This window comes from Engraulis encrasicolus, chromosome 13 (genome assembly GCF_034702125.1).
Source record: "Engraulis encrasicolus isolate BLACKSEA-1 chromosome 13, IST_EnEncr_1.0, whole genome shotgun sequence".
NCBI classification, from domain to species: Eukaryota; Metazoa; Chordata; class Actinopteri; order Clupeiformes; family Engraulidae; genus Engraulis; species Engraulis encrasicolus.
The window spans coordinates 38,050,402-38,075,252 of NC_085869.1; the positions used below are offsets into that span (position 1 = coordinate 38,050,402).

General features: G+C 44.9%; 1 long non-coding RNA gene and 1 pseudogene across 2 annotated transcripts; one reads left to right on the forward strand and one right to left on the reverse strand.

The window, feature by feature from the left end:
* The first annotated feature begins 325 nt into the window (after window positions 1–325).
* LOC134460519 (uncharacterized) overlaps window positions 326–24,851 on the forward strand; it is a 35,381-nt pseudogene continuing 10,855 nt past the window's right edge.
* On the reverse strand, window positions 18,747–19,466 carry LOC134461149 (uncharacterized). 2 transcript variants are annotated; one of them, XR_010037236.1, is made up of 4 exons: window positions 19,352–19,466; window positions 19,165–19,249; window positions 18,962–19,055; window positions 18,747–18,862 (listed from the first exon to the last, which is right to left on the reverse strand). It is a non-coding gene; the product is annotated as an uncharacterized LOC134461149 (long non-coding RNA). The 2 variants fall into 2 exon arrangements; XR_010037235.1 differs by having other exon boundaries at window positions 18,747–19,055.

Sequence of the window (24,851 nt, forward strand, 5' to 3'; positions counted from 1 at the left end):
GTCGTGACGTGAGGGTTTTGTGTTAACAGACAGAGAAAAAAAGGTTATAGATGAGGAGGTTACAGGATATTATGTAGTAGCCATATTGCACATGGAATTGTGTGTGCGTGTACTTGTGTGTGTGTGTGTGTGTGTGTGTGTGTGTGTGTGTGTGTGTGTGTGTGTGTGTGTGTGTGTGTGTGTGTGTGTGTGTGTGTGTGTGTGTGTGTGTGTGTGTGTGTGTGTGTGTGTGTGTGTGTGTGTGTGTGTGTAAGAAATTGAATCACACCATGATTATTCATACGCAAAACATTTTGTTACTTGCATTATTTTGACTGTAGGAGAGGAATGGCTTCCAGCCTGGAGGAAGATCTGACCTGTCCTGTGTGTATCGACATCTTCAACGATCCCGTTCTTCTCTCCTGTAGCCACAGTGTGTGCAAGGCCTGTATAGAGAAAGCATGGGAAGGGAAACAAGTCAGAGAATGTCCAGTCTGCAGGAGGAAGTCATCAAAGGGGGGTCTTCCCCCAAATCTGGCCCTGAAGAACCTGTGTGAGACCTTCCTGAGGGAGAGAGGTCAGACAGGCCTCTGCCAAAAGCACAAGAGGAAACTGGAGCTGTTCTGCAGAGAAGACCAGCAGCTGGTGTGTCTGGTGTGTCGAGACTCAAAGCTGCACAGAGATCATCACTTCAGCCCTGCAGATGAGGCGGCCTCTGAGAGGAAGGTACGAATATATACCCCTGCTGTGTGTGTGTGTGTGTGTGTGTGTGTGTGTGTGTGTGTGTGTGTGTGTGTGTGTGTGTGTGTGTGTGTGTGTGTGTGTGTGTGTGTGTGTGTGTGTGTGTGTGTGTGTGTGTGTGTGTGTGTGTGCGCTTTCGCTTCTCCACTCTGTTCCATGATCCCCCCCCCCCCCCCTCTCTCTCTCTCTCTCTCTCTCTCTCTCTCTCTCTCTCTCTCTCTCTCTCTCTCTCTCTCTCCCAGGAGGAGCTGAATGTCAAACTGGACCCCCTGAAGAAGAAGCTGGAGGTTTTTGAGAAAGAAAAACTCACCTGTGATAAAACAGCTGAACACATTAAGGTGAGGCTCATGGCTCATGCTGAGCGTACACTGAATAGACCACACAATGTGGGTTTCTCTAGCATTGGGCGTGCAGTAGTGTACTGTGTAATACAGCTGTCCAATATAGTACTACAGGCAGTGCTCCATGGGAACCCTGGTTAGAACCCAGCCTGGGTCATTTGCAATCCCCTCCACAGCCATAACACAAGAGACAGAAATCTTTTCTGGGGTAAAAAAAGAAAACTAAAAAGTACTAGCCTTAGCATATCATGTAGGGACTTCCAAATATGGAGCCAGCTTGATCAAGAGCTTAAAAAATGCAACTCCTTGAAAGTGTTTAACCCTCTGGTTGTGTTACGGTCAAAAATGACTGTTTAAAAACTTCATTCTTAAATAACTTATCTATTTTTCATCATACACACATGACACTTCATGATATCCTCCAGCTAACCTATTCAAATGGTCAAAATGAAATATAATGAAAATATAATGAAAATATAATATAATTCCTGGATTGTACAGGAAGATGTTAATTCCTGCTTGGCATTGCTGCCTGTCGCACCTCCTCCGGTGCCCATGGGTCAGCTGCAGGGTCGTCAGTCAGGAACCACTGCTTTATCAACGTTTCGCTCCTTTAATCCTGAAACGTCTAGCGTGTGGCGGAGCAGCGACAGGGACGTCTCCCTGTCACCCCCTGCAGCTGATAGGTGTTGTTCCCTGCAACTGTTGTCTGGGGGTTAGGTGTTATTCCCCCAGGTTCTGTCCTTCCTCCGCAGCCAGAGCCAAAAGCTCCCTTTCTCCGCCTCCTCTGCCAGTTCCTTTGTTGCCTTCCTCAGCCTTCCTCCGTTGACTCCCACGTCGTTCAGGAGGCGTATGGTTGACAACCCCGTGAAGCCTCGGCATCCGACCTCCACTGGGTAGATGGTAGTCTTCCAGCCCGCCTCCCGGCACTCAGCAGCCAGCTCGGAGTACTTGGCTTTCTTTCGCTCAAAGGCAGCCTCAATCCCTTCCTCCATTGGCACAGTGAGCTATATGAGGGATACCATTCTAAGAATTACAGACCACGACACTATGTCTGGTCGGAGAGATGTGGTGGTAATCTCTGTGGGAAACTGAAGCTTCTTGCCCAGGTCAACCTTCATGCTCCACTCCTGGCCAGGTGTGAAGGGCCTTGCGGTTTCTCTTTGCCTGATGCTTCTGATCCCTCATCCTTGACAAAGGTGGTGGGTTGCTCTGCCGGCGATGTTGTTCTGCTTCCCTGTCTGCACTCCTCCAGCACTTCGGCTAGCTTTCTCAAAACCTGGTCATGGCGCCATCTATAGCGGCCCTGAGAGAGGGCGACTTTGCAGCCTGACAAGATGTGCTGGAGGCTTACGTTTGGGGCATTGCAGAGTGCACAACATTCCTCATTTCCAAACCACTGGTGGAGGTTCCGGGGACAGGAAAGCGTGTCGTAGGTTGAGCGAATAAGGAAGCTGAGTCTTGCCTGTGGGATCTTCCACACGTCTGACCAACTGATGTTCCTGTTTGAGATTCCCTCCCAAGTTGTCCAGCTTCCTTGCCGTCCCTGAGACACAGCCTTGATCTTATAGCGGTCTTCCTCCATCCTCGTCACCTCCGCCACCACCATCTCCTTTCTTTCCTTGCGGTGGGCCTTGGACCAGAAGCGTGGTGCTTCTCCCCATCCTAGGCCTGCTCTTCCTACTTGCACTCACGATCTCCTTGTGCTGCAGCCGGCTCACAGCTTGGTCGACCTCGGTCTGGGCGTTCCACTTGCGGCCAGTCAGGACCCTGGCGTTAGCATTCCTAACCGACTCGTCTGTGGACTCCCGAAGCTCGAGCACCAACCTGGTCTTTTCTTGCATGTAGCCCAGCTGTAGCGATCTCAGAGGTAGCTGGAGCATGTTTTTCCCAAAAAGGCCGGCTTCAGAGAGGCACCGTGGCAGCCCCAACCACTTTCGAATGAATGAGTTGGCTTTCCCATCCATCCTACTCACGGTTGATGAGGGGATCTCGCTCATTTTCAGGGGCCACAGCAGTCTCTGGTAGAGTGTGAATTGGTAACACCAGACCTTGTATTTGCCCGGGAGTTGGCTTTGATCGATTCTCCTCAGGCCGTCAGAGAGCTGCTTCATGATGGTTTTCCCCATTTGCTTGTCAGAGAGCTCGGCCGTGTACTGCCTCCCCAGGCTTTTGATGGGCTGCTCTGCGAGGAGTGGGATTTTCTCTCCTCCGACGACAAAGGTGGTGTTGTCGTTCCTGACTCCTCTCCTGAGTGACAGGCTACGGGACTTGGAGGGCTTGATTTTCATTCTTGCCCATGACATCAGCTCATCAATCCTCCTCAGCAGTCTTGCTGTACATGCTGCTGTCTGAAGGAGGGTGGTGACATCGTCCATATACTGTAGCTCCTTAGAGGGGGAAGCCTCTGGCCAGTTGGTAGTTTGATTCCCCCTGCCATTTGCCTTGCGCCAATGAGGATTATATCAACATTACATTCATTACATTCATGGTGTTTCAGTCAAAAATGACCGCACCATTCATTTACATCTCCCTCAGTTATAACACAGTTATATTACATTCACTTTACTCTCATATTCTTTTTTGTTAGGGTTTTCAGAATACAACCATATGTGCCACATTAGTATAGATGTTTACAGTTAGTTGAAATATTTGACAACAGCAAAGGTGTTCCAAACGGCCTGAAAGCCTCTGAGAGGCCCTAGACTCCAGAGGGTTAATAAAACAAATTGGTGCAAGATAAGAAAAAAAGCCTACAAATCACTAAAACAAAGCAGAATAACATTTAAATCACATTGGAATTGTTTCAAAAGGATGCCTGAAAGTTATTCTTCACAAAATATGTAAATCAGATTTTTAATCAATGCATTATTACCTTTTTTATGTAGGTGGTCAATTTTGACCGTTAACACCATGAACGTAACCCTGTTTCTAACACAACCAGAGGGTTAAAGAGATACTCCAAAGGAAATTATTGCTCACATATGTCCAAAAGATTCATTATAGATATTTAGAAAGCCACAATGATTTCTTGTTTTGTGTGTATTGTTTTGTTTTATTTTGTGGTTATACCTGCGTTTTCCTTTTCTTTGGGTTTCCCTGCGCTTAAGCAGCCTCGTGCAGCTTTTTAAGGGCTTTCTCCCTTTCAATATCAATGTCAATCAATCGCTGTATGTCTCTTTCACCTGCTAAGATATTGAATAAAAACGTATAATCATCATCATCATCATCAAGACCTCATCTCTCTCTCTCTCTCTCTCTCTCTCTCTCTCTCTCTCTCTCTCTCTCTCTCTCTCTCTCTCCACACTCTAGTTTTTTCTGTCCCACTCTTCACTGTCTCTGTCATAGTGAAGGCGAGAGCACAACATTGTTTTAGGGGTCCTCATACAGTTTGAGATATCCACCAATTAAAGCTATAACTATTAATCTGATATTCTGTTTAAGACTCAAGCTGTGAACACAGAGAAGCGGATCAAGGAGGAGTTTGAGAAGCTTCACCAGTTTCTACGAGATGAAGAGGCAGCCAGGATAGCTGCACTGAGGGAGGAAGAGGAGCAGAAGAGTCAGATGATGAAGGAGAAGATTGAGAAGATGAGCAGAGAGATCTCATCTCTTTCAGACACAATCAGAGCCATAGAGGAGGAGATGGAAGCTGATGATGTCACATTTTTACAGGTGAGCACCCACACGTGACAAGTTTCACACACACGCACACGCACACACACACCCTCACTCACACACACACACACACACACACACACACACACACACACACACACACACACACACACACACAGGGGTGCCGCGAGGGGGGGGTGGGGGGTTGGGTTAGTGTTACAGATTTTAAGGGCCCAACAGCACTAAGAGGGCCCCTAGAAGGATGTTGATAACATAATTTGCCATTTTGGGGGCCCAAAATTTGAATCTTTCATAGGGCCCAACATTTTTAGCAGCACCCTGCACACACACACACACACACACACACACACACACACACACACACACACACACACACACACACACACACACACACACACACACACACACACACACACACACACACACACACACACACACACACACACAGCTCCTGAAGACACAGGGATGGAAGGCAGGGGGACTTTCTGCATGAAATATTGGGGACATGTGCATGAACCTTTGACACATGAATTTTTCACACACAACCACCCACAGACTCAATTTTTTTTAGTTCATCCTAAAAACAAAATTCAATATATTTTTTATCTCCTCCAGAACTACAAGAGCACAGTGGAAAGGTGAGTGATGTGCCTCCTGTCTCTCTCTTGTCTGTGGTTCTGAACCCAAACCCACAGCAGCACTGACTCCTGAATGTTATTCCAGAGCCCAGTGCACACTGCAGGATCCAGAGAGGCTTTCAGGAGCTCTGATCAATGTGGCAAAGCACCTGGGCAACCTGAAGTTCAGAGTCTGGGAGAAGATGCAGGAGATTGTTCAATACAGTGAGTACACACACACACACACACACACACACACACACACACACACACACACACACACACACACACACACACACACACACACACACACACACAGAGAGAGAGAGAGAGAGAGAGAGAGAAGAGAGAGAGAGAGAGCGAGAGAGAGAGAGAGAGAGAGAGAGAGAGAGAGAGAGAGAGAGAGAGAGAGAGAGAGAGAGAGAGCTACTTCCTGTCATGTCATAGTCAGTAATAACTGAAGTGGATAATAATAATAATAATAATAATAATAATAATAATAATAATAATAATAATAATAATAATAATAATAATAATTCTGTATTCTGTATAATTCTTTTAGCCTGATTAACCAGCCTAAATGGATTGGATGTCTAATTTAAATTCAAAACATTTTGCCGTCCAGTAGTTGGCGCTGGTTTTCCAGGCTACAATTCTTTAATAAAATCAGCAGCTTCTGTCACTCTGGATCCCTACACTGCTCTACTAATAATGACCATCACTCACATCCCTAACACATACCACTCAGTGTTCAGCTTGTGTGTGTTCTCCCTCTCTGCAGCTCCTGTCACTCTGGATCCCAACACAGCAAAAGCCAATCTCATCCTGTCTGAGGATCTGACCAGTGTGAGATGTGGTGATAAGAGACAGCAGCTTCCTGATAATCCAGAGAGATTTGATGAGTATATCAGTGTGCTGGGCTCTGAGGGCTTTAACTCAGGGACACACTGCTGGGATGTGGAGGTTGGGGAGAACACACGGTGGACTGTGGGTGTGATGACAGAGTCTCTCCAGAGGAAGGGAGACTTCATCTCCATGAGTGGGCGGTGGATTGTGCGGTATAAAGATGGTGAATATGGAGCACGTGCCTCACCACAGCGTAACACTCTCCTCACAGTAAAGTATAAACTCCAGAGGATCAGAGTGCAGCTGGACTGGGACAGAGGAAAGCTGACATTCACTAACCCCGATAACAATACACACCTACACACTTTTATACACACTTTTACTGAGAAAGTGTTTCCCTATTTTAATGGTGGCAGTGTTGCTCCTCTCAGGATGCTGCCAGCGAAGGCCTCAGTGAGAGTGGAGTAGCACAGTTAATGTATCGTTACATACTCTGTGAGACACTTAACCCCTTAAGACACGTCTTTATAAATAAGCTGTTACCAGAATGGCAATAACCAAGTCGTAATGTATAACTAGAGGTCCTGTGCACTGTCATAGTAGTGTAGTACTATAGTAGTTAACTTCCAATGTCTATTACGGCGTGCCACAGGAGGTACGGCGTGCAATAAGGGGCTACTAAGATCACTCCACATCTTTGACACTCCTTTCCTCATCACACAAACAGGCAGAGAGAGAGAGAGAGACAGACAGACAGACAGACAGACAGACAGACAGACAGACAGACAAGACAGGCAGACAGACAGGGGTAGATGACGGATAGGCAGCAAAAAACATTTTTTTCACAAAACATTGTTTATGAGGGAAAAAAGTATATGTCTACGTAGTGCAGCAATTAATCTTTCAAAAAATCCAAGTGGTCACAATGTTGGTCTATTCATTGATTATTTATTTACGTTGATTAAGCAATTTGCTGAAAATATGTCCTTTGGTGTGACGTTAAGAAATAAATATATTAAGTAATGTAGAAATGGCTTGATGGAGTTTCATGAACATTGTTACACTCTTCATATTTATTGCAATTTTTTAGAGTCTTAATTTAATGAGAAATTACCATTTAAGTATTTTTTTTCCCATTAGATGTGAGATTATTAGAAACCTTCGAGGAAAAACAGGGATATCTTTCTTTTAAATGTTCAAAATTGACCGAATTTATACTAACTTTTCAGGGACGATAATTTGTTCTTCCCTAATGCAATATTCAGTGTTTATCAAACATATTGCTTAGCTCAAACAAATATTTGAGCGTTTAAAACATGTCACACCGTAGGACATTCATGTCACGCTAAAGGACAGAAATGCAAAACTGAGCCAGAAACAAATATATCAACATGATTATTTTGTCTTTTGATCATAATATAATGTTGTAGTCAATATGGACATACACTTTACACTTATAAGTCTTTGAATAGTCGATTATCAGCCTATCGCAACTCTTAATGACAGCCATGCAGTCATTAAATGTAACCTGCAGAGCTCATCAGACTCATACTGAAGTGTGACCTTGGCATGACCATCACACTTTTGTAGGTATGCTATGGCTGTCACACCATTGAACCTGTAGTGTGTAGTGGCCAGTGCCTGTTTGGTATCTCAAGCTGGACAGCACATTTATGCTGTATATTGAGCTCTCCACAGCATACTTTATTCATCTATACTCCTCTATATACTCTCTCACTGATCTTTCCTTCACTGTTACCGTTATATTTTATGGTTTCAAAGCACCATTAATGACATTTTATATCATTTGACAGTATCTAAAATCAACAGCAAATATTCATCAACAATGCATCAAAGTATGAATTCCAAAGGCCAATAAAGGAATAAGTAATTTGAATACACAATATGTATCTAGTCAAACAACAAAACAAAAACAAATATGTACTACCAGTTGTTTTAAAAGCTATTTCTCAAATATCTAGTCCATTGGTGTGACCTGTTTGTCCTTTGGTGTGATACTCCAAAGTGTCACACCATAGGACTTTTACCATCACACCATAGGACTTTTACCATCACACCATAGGACTTTTGAGCTTTTGAGTTAATTTAAAGCCATGTCGTTGCCAACTGAAATACAATTTCACCTTTAGTAAGATGCATTTTCATACATCTACATAAGAAAAAAATATGAAAAATATACACTATTGTCAAAATGTATTTTATGGCTGTCACACCAAAGGACTACAAAACTAATACATCTTGTGGTGGCAAAACATAATTGATTGACTGAAGAACTCTGAGAGAAAAATCTAAAATCCACCCTTACCATTGGCTTCTTAAGGGTCTAAAGTCACAATTTATATACCGCTGGAGCTTCAACAATAGATAATTATCCACAGAATTAACCAAAAATATGATGTCACACCACAGGACATTGTTTTTTGCGACAAAGTTTCATAAGTCCATACGGTCTCAGAAAAACAGGGAAAAAATTAAGCATTGCCACTTGCTAAAATAGACACCTTGAAAAACATGCCAGGGTTGTTTAGACAAATGACTGAGCTTTGATTATTTATTTAAAAATGTTTTAATATGGAGAACCAGGCTTGCCTCAGTCACACCATAGGACAAATGTGACATTTGACTCATAATTAAGTATACTTATTTAAGCTCTGTATTTATTACACATTACTTTTTCACAACAACGACATTAGTTTAATCATTTAAAGCATTGACAATTTTGAAAGCATGAATTTACTTAATTTTAAGAGCCTGCGACAGCAAAATTTACACGTCACGTCATCTACCCACATACAGACAGACAGAGTCCTTGAACGGTTGCATGACTCAGTGTGTGTGATGTAGCTGATGATATTATATTTGTACAGGTGGGAGCTAGGTCAATATGCATGAATATATTTTAATTTCTTCACAAAGTATGTGTGTGTGTGTGTGTGTGTGTGTGTGTGTGTGTGTGTGTGTGTGTGTGTGTGTGTGTGTGTGTGTGTGTGTGTGTGTGTGTGTGTGTGTGTGTGTGTGTGTGTGTGTGTGTGTGTGTGTGTGTGTGTGTGTGTGTGTGTGTGTGTGTGTGCGTGTGTGTGTGTGTGCATTAGGGTGCATCAGATGCCCCCTATGAAAAGATATTGCCTTGGCCCTATAGTAAAAATGTTCTACACCCAGTAAAAACACACTGTGTAAAATATTTTGAAATTTGGATGAAGTCTACCGGGGCCACCAGCCCCATGAAAATACAAAATAATGGTGATAGTCAGAATCTTGGAATAGAAATGGACATTTTGCTGCATAAAGCTACCCAATAAAAACATATTGTCTCAGCTGTGTGATAAAAATGTTCTATGCACAGTAAAATCACTCTGTGTAAAATATGTTGAAATTTAGATGAATTCTACCGGGTCCACCAGACCCATGAAAATACAAAATAATGGTGATGGTGATGGGCAACCTGGATTCCAAAGCTGAAGTCCAGTGCCACATATTCCAAATGACATACCTAGTTTTACCTTTCCTAGAGCAATTGGACAGGTGAAATCAGGTCATTTGAAATCTGTGGCACTGGATTGTAGCTTTTGAATCCAGGTTTCCCATAGTCTTAAAACAGAGGTGGACAAACCCTGTGACACATTTGCCCCAGCCAATATAATGAACCAGCTGATCCTAATTACCCCGTAGCCCCTTAATGCACGCCGTACCTCCAGTGGCATGCTGTAATAGTCATTGAAATGTAACTACCATAGCACTACAATACTATGACACAACACAGGCCCTTCAGTAATGCACCACGACTTGGTCATTACCATACTGGTAACAACAAATATATAAAGCCGCGTCTTAAGGGGTTAAGCCAGGTTGATGAGGTAATTAGTGAAATCACCTATATTGGGAGCACAAACAGAAGGAATATCTAAGCAGGTTGTGTATTCAGTCGATCCACTAACACAGACTTCAGTCTCAGGACAGACTGATGGTCAAACTGCTATATTTAGGCAAATTTGCTCTTTTGCAACACAATATCAATTCCTTGCTGCCTTGGACCACTAGTATCTACTAGTGCTAGTATCAAGCAAGATATTGCAAAGCTGCATGACTATTTGTGTGTTTCACCTGTTGGCTTACAATTCATGGAGGAATATCTGTACTAAAGCTGTGAATGTTCCTTGGAATGCCTAGGCTACAAGGCAGTCAATACAACTGTATTGAAGAGTGCCATTACTTCTTTATCCCATCGCCTGTGGTAGTATTTCACTTTACTCCATCAGATGAGTACCATAACTTACATGAGAGGCCCTTGGCAATGGACTCTGGACCTGGTGATACCCATGACATACCTAGAAGCCACTTGAAAGCGAAAGTGAAAGCCCATTGGGAAACTCCAACTCCCATTGTCATTGTGACACAGCACTCCACAGCACACAAGTGAACACTGCACACACCAAAATTGCATTTATGCCTCACCCGTGCAAGGGGGCAGCCCTCAGTGGCGCCCCATGGGGAGCAGTGCGGTGGGACGGTACCATGCTCAGGGTACCTCAGTCATGGAGGAGGATGGGGGAGAGCACTGGTTGATTACTCCCCCCACCAACCTGGCGGGTCGGGAGTCGAACCGGCAACCTCTGGGATGCAAGTCTGACGCCCTAACCGCTCACCCATGACTGCCCACTTAAGTACAGGTTTTGGGAAGCCACTCTTTCCAACATCACATACAGTTGTATTGTATGTACTCTATTGAACTACTGCAGGGATTTCTTGAAAAAACACAAGTCATTCCAAGGAGCATTCACAGCTTTAGTACAGATGTTTCACCAGGTATTAACACCTACCTGTACAATCCTGTAGGCCCACAGGTGAAGCACACAAAAGTCATACAACTTCGCAATCTCTTGCTTGATACTAGCAGTGGGTCAGCTGGTTCATTATATTGAAATATATTTGGAATATGTGGCACTGGACTTTGGAATTGTTTTGTATTTTCATGGGCCTGGTGGACCCAGTAGAATTCATCTAAATTTCAACACATTTTATCACACAGCTGAGGCAATATGTTTTTATTGGGTAGCTTTTTATGCAGCAAAATGTCAATTTCTATTCAGGGCTGGTCTGGGCGATAAATAGGGCCCGGGCACTTTAAGGGGGCCCCTTCATTATTATTAGTGCCAGAGAACTGACTCACCGGTGGGCCCTGCACCCTCATGGGCCCCTATTTTCAGTAATGNAAAAAATAAAAAAATGGGGTCCCACGAGGGTGCGGGACTCACCGGGAAATGCCCGCCATGCCAGATGGCCAGTCCAGCCCTGTTTCTATCCAAGATTTTGACTATCACCATTATTTTCTATTTTCATGGGGCTGGTGGCCCCGGTAGACTTCATCCAAATTCCAAAATATTTTACACAGTGTGTTACTATAGGGCCAAGGCCATATCTTTTCATAGGGGGCAACTGATGCACCCTACCCTTCATACTGATTCTCAACTCGCGTGACACTCATCAGAGACCGAACGGGGGAGAGACATACAGACAGACATTCAAATCACTTAGCAAAACTTTTTATGAGCTTTCTCTGTTTGTTATATTTCAATTTGCACTTCCGGTAAGATTTCATTTCATTCTGATTTTGCACTAAAGATTAACACTGTGAAATGTAAAACAAATGCTTATTTTGCTGATGTCTACTGTACATGTGAATGTAATCACAAACATTATTTGCTGTCTTGGTTTTTTATGGGAAAGGAATATTCATAAATGACTATATATGAATTGCACCTGGAATTTGTCTTTATTTTGATGATGAATGCTTTTTATTTTAATGTTTTGGTAGGGGGCTTGTGGATCTCTATTAATTGATTAGGTTTGCCTTCATCATAAACTGTTGCTGTGACGACTCCTTGAAGCACAGGGGGGAAAGCATTTTTGGCACCACTGTGAAAAACAGGTAGGCCTACCCTACTACTATGTTTAAGGGCGAGAGATACAGAGGTACTCCGACCATACCATGACATTTGAAATTGGTGTCACATGGTTCAGGGTTGTTGCCTTGGGGCTGTGGTGCAGCATACTACCCTGATAGCAAAGGGACGTTGATTCGATGATCTTGGGCATTGATTCAACTTCCCTTACAGGATGGATGAGTTTGCATGACCATGTGGACTCAGGTTTGTGTCCGGCCAGGGTCATGTCTTGTGTTCATCATTGACTGGCCTAGCAAAGGCTATAATGCCCACAAGAATGTTAAGTAAAGACAAAAAGAACTGTTGCCATAACAGTTCCATGAGGTAGGCCTACTATAAAAGGTTCTCCAATGGCATCCGTGTTAGTACTACTCTCTCTATGTTAGGAATACAGCCAGACTCAGATCACAATATCATGTCATTTGATATCGGCATCAGATGGTTCCATATGGGGCTGTAGTCTTCTATGTGCTGTGGAGCAACATGCTGATGGGGAATCTGAATGGATGGGTTTGCATACCCATGGGGACACTGAGTCCAGTCAGGGTCAGTAGAGTAGAGCCGAGTCGAGTAGAGTCGAGTAGAGTCGAGTATTCTTTTATCAATGGACTTATAGCCTTAGGGCTAGGGTATGGAGGCAGTAGGATACGTGTGCACGTGCACTTGGACAACAGTGTGTGCAAGTGTAGAGAAGTGGCTGAAACAGGAAGTACTTGTAATCGACTACGCCACCCTTAGGGAGTTTAAGTCCCCAAGGGAAAATTGTGTTTGAGTGTCACACAGCAAAACACAGGTTCGCACACCACAAAAACACAGGTTCGTGCAGAGAGAGAGTCGGAGACATTGGCTGTACTCTGAATCATAGAAATCTTTATTTTTCTTTCTCATAATCTATAAAAATATATATTTTCACTCTTTTCTTTTAAAAGTATGTCACTCTAGTGCCGGATTAACAGTTCTAGTGGGTTTACATACTGCAGCCCACACACACACACGTCATACAGGGGTTGCCACTAGGGGCCGACAGTTGGCCCAACTGTAAAAGGGCGCTACCTCAAAGTTAATAAAGGCAAAGAAAAGGACACAGCAAACCGAGAATCAAAACAAAAGAAATCAAACCACAACAAACCATGCAAAATAAATCAAAGGTGCACACAATTAAACAAAAAGGTTAGACACAAGCAAAAGAATCAAAATAAAGAAAAGAGGTAGGCCTAATTCCAGGGGTTTTTCCAGTCAACCTCCCCCCCCTCACACCCCTGGATCCCCTCACTCATCCACTGAACACACACACCGTTCATTCACACACACACACACACCCGATGCGGAGCACCCACACACCAGCGCACGCGCGCACACACACACACAGCGGAGCGGCCCACACACTAGCACACCCACACCGTACACACACGCACACTGATCGGAGCACACACACACACACACACACACAGTGGAGTCACCCACACCAACACAACACCGAGCACGCAATCAGACACTTAATGCCCACAGGCACCAGTTTCTGTGTTCAACCTCGACAAGCCAGCACTGTCCACAGTCAGGAGCGTGTGCTATCCAACTGCGCACTGTGGAACAGCTGACACACGATGGGGGGTGGCACATGAGGACACCGCACGCAAAATGTACCTAGCAAAACAAGCACCACACCACCCGTGCCTCCAAATTGAGCAGTGCGGCTTGTACATCAACCCGGCATTCCCACAGGTAGGCGCCTCACCAGATGGGCTGCTCACCTGTGTCTGCTGTGGAGAAGGCTGCCTGGAAGTCAAGTGTCCATCAAAGCACAAGCACAGTACTGTGGAGGAAGCTTGTGATGCTGACAAAGACTTCTGTCTCCAACGAGTTGGCAGCACTCTGCAACTCAAACAAGGCCACAGGTATTACGCACAGGTGCAGACACAGATCTTTGTGACAGGTTCTTCTTACTGTGACTTTGTAGTGTGGACACTGAAAGATCTGGTCGTGGTCAGAGTTGTGCCAGATGTTGGCTTCTGGGAGGCCTGCCTGCAGAAGGCACAGGAATTTTTCCACAAGGTTTCCCTCCCTGAGCTCATCTGCCGGTACTACACCCGAGACCCCTCTACGCCACAGCGCACCAAAGTTTTGGCTGTGAAATCAAAGAACAGCAAAGCAGCCACAGCACCAGCACCAAAGCAGCAGCGCAAAACAGCGAGGACCCCAAAATCAGCAAGGAATGAGACAAACAAAGAAAATGTGTGGTGTGTGTGCAGAGGGCCTGAGGAGCTAGACACCATGGTTCGCTGTGACAACAGCAGCTGTGCGACGCAGTGGTTCCACCTCACCTGTGTTGGACTTGATGCGGCCACTGCAGAAGAGGAGGCATGGTATTGTGATGCTTGCCTCTAATCACAAGGTGGTAGTTTTGCAGAGGTATTCCTGCACTGTACTGAAGTTCTGCACAACTTTCTTTTTTGAATTTTTTTTTTGTATACGGTCTGTTAAGATATTTTGTCATTTAATATAATGTGCCCCCCCCTCCCCCTTTATAGTACTCAGGTGTTCTGAAGTTGCACTACTACTGTTAAGATATTGCAATATAATTTCCTTTGTCCCCCCCCTCCCCGCCATTACATTAATATTTTGCCTTGTACTTTTTCAAATGCACTGTTTTGTGCTCTCAGGTTCTCAAGTTGCACTGTGAATTTATGTCAATACTACTGTTAAGATATTTCAATACAATTACAACATTTTCTTACTGTACTTAAAGATTTCAGGTTATCACTAGTTGCACTTTCAGTATTTACAGTTCAAAACGACATACTTGAAATTACTTTTGTCATATTACTTTACTTGTGAATAAAAAAAGAATCATACACACTTGACTGGAGTCTCAAAACATATTTATTTATTTCCGTCAACTTCCGCTTTGCACAACACTCCTGCTCATGATGGTCAGAGTACAACATACAGACACAATCTTGTCAAGGAATGTTTTTTCTTCACCTTCACATGGCAACACCATGTTGATGGGCACTTTTGCAGACAAAATTGTGTATTTGTTTCTGACAGTTCCAATCACCCTTTCCACGTGAATTCGGAGATGAGCAATTTTCCTTGTGTTTTCCACATCTCTTGCTTCCAATAAATTTCGGGCACATGACGTCACACGTTGCGCAGCAGACATTTTGGAAGCGGGCCAGCCCATTGTTTACAATGAGGACTTGCTTTCTTCTGCTAGTAGTTTGCTTTGTGTTTTACCGTTTCATTTGACCTCTGCTGTCGTTATGGTCGCCCGTTGCTGTGTCGTAGGCTGTAGAAGCGCAAGTTGTGACGGGACGGGGAAAAAAATCCCAAATGGATTATCTTCTTACCGTTTTCCAACCTGGAGGCGTCTCAATGGAGAACAAATGTCCTCCATAACAAAGAGTCGCCGGCTAGCATGGGTCGCTGCTGTAAGACGGTCAAATATAACTTTCCACTCTATCCCGGTGTGGAGGTGTCTCTGGTCTAATACCCCCAGATGAGCTCGGGGAGGCAAACTTTGTGAAAAAAATCCTGTGCCTTCCTCAGACAGGACTCCCAGAAGCTGGCAGGATACAGGGAACGTCTTTCAGTGTCCACACCACAAAGTCACAGTAGGTTGCACCTGTCGCGAACATCTGTGTCTGCACTTGTGTGTAGTACCTTGTTTGAGCTTAACAATACCATCAACTCTGTGGAGACAAAAGTCTTTGTCTGCGTCACAAGCCTCCTGGACAGTGCTGTGTTTGTGCTTAGCAGGGCATTTCACTTCCAGGCAGCCTTGTCCACAGCAGTCACAGCTAACTAGGCCATCAGGTGAGGCGCCTACCTGTGGGAACGCCGGGTTTATGCAGAAGCCAGACTGCTCGATTGTCAAGTTATCGTGGCGTGGTGCTTGTTGTTGAAGGTATTCAGTGCGTGCTGAGTCTGTGCTTTGGGTAGCACACATTCTTGACTGTGGACACAGCCGGCTTGTCGATGTTAGAGACCAGAACTGCATGCATGGTGGAGGCAGTCACTCTCCCTTTACCATAGCAACTAGCTATCAATATGGCGGCGTAGCCAGAATGGAAGCGCTGTGCCCGTCCCTTATTGACAGTGTCCTCTTGTGAAGGCGGGGATCTTTACCTCAGCACACATGAGTCCCACACTCTCCTCAATATCAAAGCCACGATCAGCTAACACCACATCTCTAGGTAGCAACTTTTGAAGAATGCCACAGTTCTCAGTCACATGTTTATCACTGACGCGCCCCCCCCATCCCTTTGAAATGAAAGAAATGTGTCCATTTGGTGTAATACCAATAAGGTACTTCATAGTTGCATTGTGTTTGTAGTGGGAAAAGGCCTGAAATTGAGCATTAAGATTTGAAGGTTTCTCTATGAATATTTCAAAGTCCAGAATCACAGCAACACTGTTCCCGAAGGCTTCCACAAACTGATGGGGCTAGTGGTGTGCAGGGCATCTCGAGTTGGCCAGTAGATCAGTTTTGTGATGGTGCTATCCATGACGCCTATCATGTGATTGAAAATTCTAGAAATGGTTGTCCTGTCCACGCTAAAGATGTAGGCTAAATGTTGCAGTGGCAAGTTCAGTCTGAGGCGCATGAGTGTGAGCATAAGCATTTGAAAAGGTGACAATACTCTACTGCTCCGTGTGATGAATGGAAGAAGAGTGGCTAAAAGAGCCATGAAAGCCTCTGCGTCCGCCAGCTCAGTGTAGTACGTAACCCTCACATCATCATCCTTCAGGGAATTTTCGTCCATTCTTCTCTGGCCAAGCTCTAATTTCAGGGCTCTGTTCTCATCCAGCAGTCGGTTGATTTCCTCACGCCGCTTCGAGCAGAAGTCACATTCTGTCACCGGCCCCTGGTCAGCTTCATCCTCTAGGCCTGCAGGTGCTGATGCTGATGCTCCCTCAGGTGTCTCTACTGTGGATCAGATACAGATTTTATTAGCTCAATGTGTCATGCAAATACAATGCAGAAGTAGTAGTTCATACACCGCGCTCTTCCGTGTGGTGCGTCTCCAGTTGAATAACTTTGAAGGTGAAAAAGTGGATCGCACTCAGTTCTTCTTCTTTTTTTTTTTTCTTTTTTTTTTACATAGCAGCAGAAGTGTAGACAAACGTTTCGGCTGTTTCGAGACACTGACGAAGGCAACAGCCGAAACGTTTGTCTACACTTCTGCTGCTATGTAAATAAAAAAATAAAAAATAAGAAAAGAAGAACCCGAGTGCGATCCACTTTTTCACCTTCAATGCAAATACAATGCCCATGCAAAAGGGACAAAAATATCTTACAAGGCTGTTGAGCAGAATCAAAACCACTCGCCGAAGAGTCAAAATAATCATTGTTTTGAAACAGCTTACATTTCATTGGACAGACAAAGATTTAAGATATGCACCAAATCTAGATGGAGAAAAGACATTAGAGCCTTAAAGCCCTCATTGTTTTTGCATTTGTCAAAGTTATGTAAGGCTTACCTGGTGTAACAAGGGGTGTCTCATCCATCAACGCCATGCTCTCAGTCCTTCGTCGTTGTCTTTGTTCCTGTCTCTCATAGCGAGAAGTCTCGGTGGTGGTGGTGGTGACTGTCTTGGTCGTGTACCCCAAGTGCAGTGATGGTGCCCAATCCGGATGGGAGGTGTTCATTTCATTTGCTGGTTTACCTAGTGAAACAACCAGTGTTATTACTATGCTGTGCAGCTTACTAGTACGTATGTGGCAGAAAATAAGAGTGTTGTAGAAAGGGAAATCGGGTGCTACACAGATGTCTACACAGTCCTCTGATGAAGACGCATATCCAAATCTTACTGATAGTACTGGTAAAATAAACAACAGGAAAGACAACCGTGTGGCACCAGATACCTTGCCACTTTCTACTTATGATGTAGTCCTGCTCTAAATGCACCTGATTTATCGTTTACAAGCATGGAGTGCACATTTCCTTTGTTTAGAAAGGGTGCTATGTTTCAATGGACCTGGCTAGCTATGCCAGCTAGGCTGTAGATTAGCCTACAGTGGTTGATGAAAGAAACAGTGCATTTAACGAAAACTATTTCACTTACCAAAATGAAAATGCAGAGAGCACACTCTCATCGACGTTGGGATTGCGTGGAAAGTTATTTTTGGTCGTTTTACAGCAGCGACTCATGCTAGCCGACGACGCTTTGTTATGTCCGAGATTTGGTCACCATGGTGTTGCCTCCAAGAAGGAATGGAGTAGAAAGATAATCCATTTTCTATTTTTCCCCCTTTCCTATCGTGGCTTGCACTGTTGCACCCTACGACACAGCAACGATGGACCATAGTGGCAAAGAAAAGTGAGCAGCAAGATAGTTTAAAAAAATCACAATTAAGTAGCAAGACCAGGCGAGACTACTTCCTCGGCGCGCTGGAAAACAATGGGAAAAGGGGACGTCTATGCACCAAACATGGTCGTTCCCGCGCGGTGACGTCATATGCCCGTTCCCAATACAGCAATCGTTCCCACTCTATGCAGCAGCCGGGGTCTTGACACAGATGGCTGTCACAGCAGCAACCTAAAGCCAAACAGGCCAACATTAGCTAAGCCCCAGTAGTGGTGCTGGGGGCAGCAGTAAAAGTATTGGAGCCGAGAGGGACTTACCATCAGTTCGAGGTTGGCGAGCGTGGAGCCCTTGAGTACAACGAGGACACTGGTCGAGATGGGCAGCGTACTATGAAGCCACCAAGCAACAAGTAAGGCTGAACAGTCTAGAAGCCATGCAGAAGCCAAAATTAGCAATCACGAAAGAGCAGAAGAACAAGGCGCTAGCCGCCAAAGCTAGGCAAATGCACAATGCGGTTACATACCCGAGTATGGATGATGAATAACGCAAGTAGGACCAAGGCCACCTACTACGAGGTCACTAGTAGGAGCAGGTAAAGGTTGAGTGCCGTGGGCAGTCTGAAAGCCATGCAAAACCAGGGTTAGCAACCATGAACGGGCAAGCCAAACAAAGCGCTAGCCGCCAAAGCTAAATGAGCACACATTTGCTAAACAATACGATACGTACCGGAGTGAATAACGCAAGTAGAACTGTGGCAGCCTACCAGGAAGCCACCAGTAGAAACAGGTAAAGGTTGAGCACCGTAGGCAACCTGAAAAAGCCGTGCAAGAGCCAGGGTTAGCACTCCTGAACGAGCAAGCAGAGCAAGAAGATAGCCACACAAGCTAGGTAAATACACAGTGCAGTTACGTACCGGAGTTCGGACAAAGTGAGTGCCCAAGTGAAAGAGAGTCGAGCAAGAGGGACGACAACAGCTGCAGCCAAGAAGTCGGAAGACGCCAAAGCATAGGCCAAGCGTGCTTGTCTGCCTCTGAACAGACCGCTCATATTTATGGAAAATTGCCTGCCAAGAAATTGAGGAAGTGAAACCCCCATGACGCTGAATGGCTCCGAGCCTTAAAGGGGCCAGCATCCCACTACACAATGGATAAACACCTTGTGATACATATTTTATTTTGTATTACTTTTGTAATAAACCAGACACCAGGTACCAGACACAAGGTATGCTGTCATGTTTGCATGGTGCCATATTGCAACAATTGTAAGGGGCTATCTTCCGAACTTCCATGTTGAGTTTATGGTAGTCAAACAATGTTGAAAAACAAAACAATAATCAATTATTGGTTTTCTGCCCGCTAGATGAAACGTCCAGTATTGTGCGAAGTGCTCTGATCTTTCAGAAGTAAGTATGTGCTCTTGTTTGCTCAATGGTAAGGCACATAAGATAAGTCACTTGCTGCAAGCATACATTATCTCTTGTCCTACTGACAGATGGGCAGGTCAGCAGTGCCGCCAAATGGTCAGGTATATGCAATTACACATCAGCCCCTGAAATTATTTAAGTTATATATTCTTAAAATGAGTAACCTCAAAAATGAAAATATTTTTTAATCTCTGCATGTGCAGGCAATACTAGCACTCCACCGTTGCATTACAAAAGTTTTAAATAAATGGTTATGCAACGTCATATCTGCACTTGCAGTTATCATGGATCAATGGATTTGCTCCCAGCTGTGTAGGTTAACAGTGTTACCTATTGGTCACCTGTGTGCAATGGCATTTCGGTCTTGATCTTTCCTTCCCCCATAGAACTCTGAGGGAGGCGCTCTGCATCAAAATGTTAGGAACTCTGACTGTCATTCACCTGTATTAATAACAAAATAGAGCTAAAAAAAAGAAAAAGACACCTATGCTACTCCTTTTTTAGATAGTTTGTGACGACATATAATGTTTAAGACTGAAATTTGAAGGAAATAAATGCCCCCAAAGAGCATAGAACAGTGTTGTGGACCTTAATCATTTCCTTTCAGATGTCACCTGTGTTACTTATGTGTGTGCATTCTTTTTGGATAAGACTGAAATCCAGACACTATTGGGCATTGGAATTGGGGGAAAAAAAATAAACCTTTGGGAAAGGTTGCTTAGACACATCCCCACTTTGGGTCGCTCGCTCACTTCACTTCCTCCACTTCCGCCCCTCCTTCCCACCTCCCAGCCCAGCACGGGGCGCTATCGGGATTCTCCCGGGCGGTGCTGGGGAAAGACATGCAGTGTGTTGCTGAATCTCAAATGGTGAACTTGTGCACTTTAGTGTTCATGTGTCAGTGCCACACAGTGCCCGAAGTGCACAAGTGCGCCAGTTGAGATCCAGCATGTGTCTGTTTCTGTGTGTATGCGCGCGTGCGCATGTGGCTGTGGACAGCTTTAATAGGCGCAGTAATTGCTGGTCTCTCTTCCGTCAGACATAAGCGGTACGAACCCTGCAAACAAGAGCAGTGAACTTTAATAGCATGCAATTCGTTTACCACACACACATGGACACGGTTGGCGTTCCATTTGCTTGATCAAAGCTGGGTGTAACGCAACAGTGACTCTCTCTCTCTCTCTCTCTCTCTCTCTCTCTCTCTCTCTCTCTCTCTCTCTCTCTCTCTCTCTCTCTCTCTCTCTCTCTCGCTCTCTCTCTCTCACACACACACACACACACACACACACACACACACACACACACACACACACACACACACACACACACACACACACACACACACACACACACATTCACACACACACACAGAGTGTGTGTGAGAGAGATATGCTTATCATTTACAAGTGAAGATCCCATGAGTGAAACTGTGTTGATACTGAGACAAAGGCATCTGAAGGCTCACTCATCCAATAGGCTACATACAATGTAATAAGGACCCAGTGTGGGGATGCCCCTCTCCCTGAGACTGAACTGACACTGTTGTCTGTCCCTGTGTGTGTGTGTGTGTGTGTGTGTGTGTGTGTGTGTGTGTGTGTGTGTGTGTGTGTGTGTGTGTGTGTGTGTGTGTGTGTGTGTGTGTGTGTGTGTGTGTGTGTGTGTGTGTGTGTGTGTGTGTGTGTGTGTGCGCGCGTGCGTCCGTGCGTCCGTGATAGTGTTTCCACCTGCAGCCATGCTTTTCTCGATTGTCCCAGTTGTTAATTATCTGGTTCGGAAAAAAAACGTTCCTGTGCATCAAATGAGATATACCACTGCATACAAACCAAAAGGTTTGTTGGGTTTAAGTTTTCAGTCCAGGTGTTTTTGTCAGACATAGGTGGCAACCCTAGTGTAGGAGTACATACAACACATTTACAGTGACTAGCCCAAGCAATGGGTATCTTCAACAAATAGTATGGCCATATTCCCATGTACTGTATTTGCTATGTGTTTCAACTTGGGCAAAGCTCTTATCGCTCTCCTCAGGTCATGACACATCACTTCACATAGTGAGACGTAGATGTATCACCTAATTCATTGCCCTCAGACACACACACACACACGCACACGCATGCACGCACGCACACACACACACACACACACACACACACACACACACACACACATGCAGTCTTTCTGTACAATGTTGAGTGGTCTATGTATCCCATTTAAATGACTGGCACAACCATGAGCACACAGACTACTGTGTGTGAAATACCTGACATGCCGACATGGCAAGACAACACAATCAAATCAAATGATCAGCAGCGTTGCTGTCATGGTTCTTATATAAGTATGTGCAGGAGTGTCGGTCCGGGGGGTAAAGTGTGACCGAGTCACCAGGGCCCCATGTATATAGGGAGCCCACACACAATCTGAGTTATGTTGTTTGGGGGAGTTCATTGGAGCTGATTGTACTTAGGGCTCACAATTAACTGCTACACCCCTGAGTATAAGTATATTGTTGTTCATTATTTAAGAAGACCCCAAACCAACTCAACTCTACTCTACTCTATTCTGTTCTACACTACTCGACTCTATTCCTTTCTATTCTATTATGTTCTACATTATTCCATTATGCATGTATTCTGGTTTATTGAATTGCATTTTATTCTATTCTATTCTATTCTATTCTATCCTATCCTATCCTATTCTATTCTATTGTCTATGATGCAACTGCATGCCATGTGTAGCAGGGCGCACCTGCATACAGCGCGTATGATTGATTGACTGACAGCAGTGGGCGGGAGTTAGACTATTTACTTGGCAAGGCTACTGCTTCCTGGTCTGGCATCTTCCGCTGCGGCCAGACCGCATTGTTGGCGTGGGCACGCTGCGTTCGTTGGAGACGTTGCCGTTCGAGCTCGATTGGCCCTTTGTCATTGCCCGTATTGCGCTGGTAATCCCCGCCTAGTGAGCTATATGTGACAGATTGGTCTACACCCCTCAATCTGACTGATTTTGGTCCTTTGTCTGTGATTGGCTGGCTCATTACTGGCGGGGTATACTAGCAGACAAACAGAAGTGTGGTTCACAAGAATGAGGATAGGCCACACAGGGCTTAACAGCAGTCTATTTGTCATTAATAAGCATCCTACTGGTCTGTGTGAACACTGCGGGTTGAAAGAAGATGTAGAACATGTTTTATTACACTGCATACATTACACTACACAAAGACAACACCTGCATAAAGCGGTCGAAACATCTAAACTGACTTTAACTTTATCATCCTTGCTGGGTGAACCCAGGTCGCGTCACATCACTGATGCAGTTATAGCGTTTCTCAGAGACACTAACTTGGCTGGGCGCATTTAGGACTTTTGTTTTTTATTTTTTGATTTATTTGATTTCTTTGTTTCTTTATTGCCAATCAGTTGCCCACGTTCATGAGTAATTTCTTTGGTTTACCAACTGGATAGGTATTCTCTTTTCCTTTTTGTTTTTGTTTTCTCTTTCTTTATTTCCTTCCCTCTTTCTTTCATTCTTTCCTTCTATCTTTCTACCTACGCTCAATAGTGTTAGATAGGCTGTAGAACTAAGTCCAAGTGATCACACCCCACTCCAGTAGATGGAGTCAATGCACTAAGTTTATCAGCCGCCATAAAACCCGACTGAAGAAGAAGAGGAAGAAGAAGCACGTGGGTCTCTCTTTCCGCCCCGCTGTTGTTTTGCCGGCAAAGGACGCCGGCTGGCGTGTGAGCTGCTGCTAGCCATGATCATTATCCGGTAGATTCGGTACCTTCAGGTAGGCATGTAACATTCATACTTTAGGATGTGTCCGATCGCTGTATTGTCTGAATTACGGACCTGATTCTGTGACTGTATTCCACTTCTAGCCATTCTTGCGTGGAACTGCACTCTGCTGTGAACTGGCGTTCACTTCGCGCTGCCTATACTGCACCGGTGTGTACCTCCTTGGTTGGTGTGTTGCCCCATCATGTGTGCCCGGTGGCAGGCCTGATTTGTGGTGCTTACGCCAGCTTGGAGTGGCCAGTGGTTGGCCCCTGGGTACCTGACTGCAGTCAGTGGATGGTAAGCTGGCCTATGCTACGTTGATGTTGTTGCTCCGATGGTAACGATGACCTTAGTCACTAAATCTACCCTCACTTTCCTCAGTGTGTGGTCCAAATTGCGATTGTTCCGAACCACGGATCTATGATCGGGTTAGCGGTGCCTCTCTGACGCCGTGGGATTGCTAGCTACACTCCTCGGAGGTTGCTGTTTTGTTGCCGTCACACTCTGCGCCGGTTCCGAACTGGCTCCACCTGCTCGTCCTGCTGGGCCCACTGTTTATTTTAGTTTTCCTGTGACCTGACTTTTGTTTGGTTTAATTATTTTTATTTCTGTTGGTTTGTTGTTTTCTGGCCCATTTCTTGGGACGCCAGCCTCCTCGCTGCTCACTGCGCAGGTCTGGTTACCTGTGTGTGTTGTGAGTGCGTGTGTGTCTGTGCGTCTGTGTGCGTGTGTGGTTATCATCCTCTAGGCACGGCACCAGGAGGCAAGTGTACACCCCCTTCAGTCAACCTACGGCGGTGTAGTTCTCCCCTCTCTCTTGCTACACGAAAGTTAAGTTGCATCTAGTCATCACTGTGTATGCAAATTGTGTAATACATTAGCACGTGTCATTCTCGCTATTGAGTGTCTCTCTCTTCTCTCCTCCCTGGATAGGTATGGAGTTGCCATAGCGCGCCGGTCTTCGGGTGGTGGATTCCCTCACTTTTCCATTGCTGTGTGCACTTGGGTGACTATTACTATTTTGCTGTGCTTAGTAGCAGTAGTAAATGTGTGTTCTCTTTTTATTTTGTGTGGCCTTTTCCCTAGTCTTTATCTATCCCTTTTCAACCGTGCTGCTATTGGTTAGCCTAAGCCTAGCCCCCCCTGTGAGACATTGCCCTGTCTCCCCCGTATTGGGGGCGGTTCGTACGATTGAGTGTAGCCTCCCTCCTCTTTC